This window comes from Myotis brandtii, unplaced genomic scaffold, assembly GCF_000412655.1.
Source record: "Myotis brandtii unplaced genomic scaffold, ASM41265v1 scaffold1532, whole genome shotgun sequence".
Taxonomy (NCBI): domain Eukaryota; kingdom Metazoa; phylum Chordata; class Mammalia; order Chiroptera; family Vespertilionidae; genus Myotis; species Myotis brandtii.
The window spans coordinates 102,462-108,233 of NW_005355551.1; positions in this window are offsets into that span (position 1 = coordinate 102,462).

Here is a 5,772-nt window from a genome sequence, read left to right on the forward strand (position 1 = left end):
AACTCATTTTTTTTGGTTGATTTTTCTTTGTTAAATGGCATTTAAATATATAAAATAAATATCAAAAATATAAGTCTTTGTTTTACTATGGTTGCAAATATCAAAAAATTTCTATATGTGACACGGCACCAGAGTTAAGTTAGGGTTTTTCAAAATGCTGACACGCCGAGCTCAAAAGGTTTGCCATCACTGGACTAGAGCAATAATTCCCTAACAAATGTTCTAGTTTTTTCTACCCTAAACAAAAATATCATTTTTTCTGTATTAAAAAAGAAATAATTTCACAGTATACTGTACAATGCTATGTATTATTGGTATTATTCTTATTACTATGTATTGATTTTCAGAGAGAGGGAGAGAGAAAACACATTGATTTGTTGTTCCACTTATTTATGCATTCATTGCTTGATTCCTGTAAGTGCACTGACCAGAGATCAAACCTGCAATCTTGGTGAACTGGGGTGACGCTGTAACCCACTAGGTAATCCCAATCAGGACTTGAAACATCCATATTCTTAATTCTCACGATGTCTAAACCATGTTCAATTTTAAGACCATAACATCAACCTTGGTTAAATACACCTCTCTCACGGCACCTGTGAATAGAAAAGGGGGAATTCCTGATTGAACAAGAACATTTTTACAATGATCAAGACACAGCCTTGCCACCTACAGAAATTCTCTGATCCTCACTGAAAAGTATTTGATTAGGCCTCCAGGTGTGCACAGGGAAATGTATAGGTCAATGAAATTCTTTGCTTACATTAAAAGAATTTATGTCCTCTGACCTCGTTTTTTGGTGTCCTTTTTATTAAATATCAGAAACTTTGTAACCACACAATAGCTAAATAATAAAGCTCAAATATATGTTATGATCCCATTTATATGAAAACATTTATATGAATAATAAAATCAGACAAATAGAGATAGATTTACATCTATAACTTCATATATTTTGTTAATTATTAGAAGTTACAAGATAATGCGTAGAGAATGCATTTACTTTGATATAAACAAAAACTTATGTCTTCTGTATATGCCATTTGTTATTATAAATTCATATGAGCTAGGAAAAACCTATGAAAGTTTATAGATCAAGATCTTACTGGTAATTCAACACAGTGGGATTGGAGGAAGGACAGGGGGTGATGCCTAGCTTTGTGTTATATATAAATTTGTTTCACTTATTACCAAGGTAACTAGTAAAATATTATTCCCAAAAATTCTTCCAGGGCATAGGAGGCCTTAAAAAAAGAGAGAAGAAAATTCTCAGATATGAAGAAAAGCGGTGCAAAGTCAGAACAGTATGGGGTAGCTAAAACCAGAGAGACAACTGGTGTTTCTCACCAGAGAGGGCCTTTGGTGTGGGGTCACATCCCAGGATACTTATAGCCCATTTCAGTTGATTTCTGTGTTGCATGACTGACTGTTCACCTTTGGGAGGAGGTCCTATGAACAGTGACCTAGAGCAATGTCACTGCCAGGCCACTCTACACTGTGGAGACCAGAGGAACAAGAACCCCTGCCCCTCTGTTCATGTCCACAAGGATCTCATCAGGGTGAAGCCTCCTCTTGCCCCACCCCTCCATGGCCACCAGGCTCTTCTGCTGTGTGGCCCTTTGTCTCCTGGGACTAGGTGAGTCCACAGAAATGAAAAATCTGCATTCTTTTATATTCCCAATTCTGATTCCATTTACATTCCTTATCCTGTTCCCCTACTTTGTCCACTTCCACAGAACCCAGAGTTGCTGGAGTCACTCAGATACCCAGGCACATGGTGACAGAGAGGGACAAGGAGTAACTCTGAGTTGTGAGCCAATTTCAGGCCATGCCGACCTTTACTGGTACAGACAGACCTTGGTGCAGGGACTGGAGTTTCTGATTTACTTCAGCAATCAAGCTTGTATACATGACACAAGGATGTCCAAGGACCAATTCTTAGCTCAGAGGCCTAATAAATCATTCTTCCCTCTAAAGATCCAGCCCACAAAACCTGGAACTCAGCCTTTTGCCTCTGTGCCAGCATCTTAGCCACAGAGCAGCAGAGTCACCTCTCCCTGTGCAGAAATCCTCCTGCTTTCCCTTCTCATTCTAGCCCCAAGGGGTCCTGCGTAAAAGTCTTCCTTGTGACTCTCTCACCAAGAGAAATGTGTGGGTTTGGGGCTTAACAAGAAAAGAAGTGATAACGTATCAACCTAGAAAACCCTGCATAGGAAACAACATAGGAAATGGGCTTCAGAAATTCCTCAAAAATACTCTGTGGGCTCAAAACTGACCAGGTAAGATAAACCTTAATTACCCACACTGTGGATTTTTCTGCATTCCTGCATTGGCCTCCATCTGAATGGCAGGAGCTCCTGGTAATGGCTTCACAGCCCTCCATTCTCTTCTCCCTCCAGGCTATAACAAAATCCATTTCCCCTCAACCCTAACACAAGTGTTCCTGAGTTCTTTCATATAGCCAACTTCCACTTGTGATTGTCTTATTCTTAGCCATTCATGGACCCTGTCCTTAAAGATGAAAACAGAGTAAAATTTTACTGTGTTTATACCACAAGATATAATTAGATATATTATGTCTGTTATTAGTGCATTTTTTGTTCTCCTGGATCCTCCCTGCTGCTTCCAGATTATACCCCATTTTCCTGCTTCAATACCCAGCTCTTCACACACATGGTATTAGCATAGTTCCCTTTGTTCTTGCATTTAGTTCTTTACTGTCAGGTCCCTCATTTACTTTTTCTTCCCACTACTGACCCTGTCATCATTGGTGATGTCATCATCATGTAGACAATTTATTCATGGATTGGCTTCTCAGTTTCTTGACCTCCTCACTTTTGATAATTTTTTACCTCCAACCTTCTCCAAGTGCACTTCCAACATTCTAGACCATGGTGTGAACAACAAATAAGCTCCTTACAAAACTTCCATTTTTATAATTCCGTGCTCCTACCCTTTCTTTCTATCTCACTAAATCAACCTCCTCTTCCTAGGATGCATATATCCACACACCCAAATGCTTTTAAACTCTCATGCCTTAATTTGCACAATGTCTAAACCAGGTTCAAGGTTTAAGACTATAATGTCAACTCTGGTTAAACCCAGCTCCCTCTTCCAAGGCCATCTGTTTCTATCCCTTCAAAATGAGAGTGGCAGTCAATCAAAATCTTTCTCAGAGGGATCTGTTTAAGAACCCCAAATCAGTGAGAAATTACTTAGATTTTGTATGTCTGTGAGCTAGGGATTGCCTTCAGAGTAGTATAAAGAACTTGAGATTTAGAAAGTACTTTATTTGTGTCCAGAATTTGCAGTGTTCATGGTCCACACACAGGAAAATGTCTAGCAGAGAGTAGGCATGTGATATAGCAGAGAAGAAAAAATGGTAGAAGCACAGGGTGTGAGATGTGACAATTGATGAATGTTTTGGAGAGTTTGAATGAGCCAATCACATCCCAGAATAGATATGCCCTATTCCAGTCAGTCTTCTGAAGAGGATTAATGTTCGCTTCTAGAGGAGGTCTTATGAGCAGTGACAGAGAGCATTGTCACTGACAAGCCACTCTCCACCTTGTGGAGACCAGAGGAACTAGAACCCCTGGCCCTCTGTTCATGTTCATAAGGCATCATCTGGATGAAGCCTCCTAGTGCAACTCCCTGCCATGACCATCTGGCTACTCTGCTGTATGGCCCTTTGTCTCATGAAAGTAGGAGAGTCCTCAGAAATAAAGAATTTGCATTTTTGGATATTTCCAGTTCTGATTCCATTTATGTTCCTTATCCAGTTCACAAACTCTGTCCACTTCCACAGGGCTCTCAGATGCTGTAGTCACCCAGACACCCAGGAGCATGGTGACAAAGAAGGGACAAGGAGTAACTCTGAGTTGTGAGCCAATTTCAGGCAATACCTACCTTTACTGGTACAGACAAACCTTGCTGCAGGGACCTCAGATGCTGATTTACTTTGGCAATCAAGCTTCTCTTGACAGGAAAGGGATGCCCAATGACTGATTCTCAGCTCAGATGCCCAACGAATCATTCTTCACTCTAAAAATCCAGTCCACACAACCCGGGGACTCGGGCTTGTACCTCTATGCCAGCAGCTTGGCCACAATGCTTCAGAGTCATGCCCTCCCTCTGTAGAAACCTTCCTGCTTCCCCGTCTCACTATAGCCTCCAGGTGTTCAGAGTAAAAATATTCTGTGCTCCTCCATGATCAAAGGAATGCATGTGTTTGGGGATGTCAAGAACAGAAGTAATAACGTATCCACCTAGAAAACCCTGCGTAGGAAACAATGTAGGAAATAGGCTTCAACGTTGCTCACAAATTGTCTGTGGGCTCACAACTCATCACACAGGTAAGATATACCTTAATTATCCACATTGTGGATTTTCCTGCATTTCCTGCATTCCTCCATCTAAATGGTAGAAGTTCTGTGTAATGGCTCCTCAGCCCTCCATTCTCTTCTCACTCTAAGCTATTAACAGACTTTCTCTCACAAGGTTTCTAGAGATCTGTCATATAGTCAACGAACACATTCATTGACTTATGTTTTGCTATTCAGGGGCCCTGATCTTAAAGGTGGAAATAGTGAAGAATAAAATTCTACTGTGTTTACACCAAGAGATAATCTTCTTTGATATCTGATATCAGTGCACTTTTTGCCCTCCAGGGTCCTCCCTACAGTTTACAGTCCATTATCTTCCTCCTGCCTTAATACCCAGCTCTTCACACACACACACACACACACACACACACACACACACACACACAGCATTAGAATATTACCCTTTGTTCTTACACTTACTTCTTTACCATCAGGTCTCTCCTCATTCACTTCTCCTCACTACCAATCCTGCCATTATTGGTGACTTCTTCATCACATGGACAATTTATACATGTTGGGTTTCTCAGCTTCTTGACCTCCTCACTTTCAGTAATTTTCTACATCCAGTGTTTTCCTGATGCATTTCCATGATTCCAGACCATGAAATAAATAACAAATAAGCTCCTTCCAAAATTTCTATTTCAATCATCTCATGCTCCTATTTATTCTTCCTTTCATTTTATCTGAGGAATGCAGCACCCTTCCTCCTCTGATTATTCTAGCCACTGATCCTTATTCCACATATCCAACTGCTGTTAAACTTCTGTGCTCTTCTTTCTCACATTCTCTAAACCAGTTTCAGGGTTGAAGACCTTAATGTCAACCCTGGTTAAATCCGATTCCCTCTGCCCAGGGCAACTGCTTGTGTCCCTTCATTATGAGCATGGTGGCCAATCAAAATCCTCCCAGGATGGATCTGGATAAAAGCCCCAATTCAGTAAAAGAATTATTTAGACTTGTGTGTCTGGAAGATAGGGATTGCCTTCAGAGGAGTATGAAGGACTTGAGATTTAGAAAGTACTTTATTGGTGTCCAGAATCTGCAGTGTTGATGGCCCACACACAGGGAAATGTCTAGCACACAGTAGGCATGAGATATAGCAGAGAAGAAAGAATTGTAGAAGCACAGGGTGTGAGAGGTGACAATTGATGAAAGTTTTGGAGTCTTTTAATGAGCCAATCACATCCTAGAATAGATATGCCCTATTCCAGTCAGTATTCTGAGGAGAACTACTGTTCACTTCTGGAGGAGGTCCTATGAGCAGTGACAGAGAGTATTGTCACTGACTAGCCACTCTCCACCTTGTGGAGACAGGAAGAACTAGAACCCCTGCCCCTCTGTTCGTGTCCACAGGGCATCATCTGGGTGAAGCCTCCTGCTATCCCAC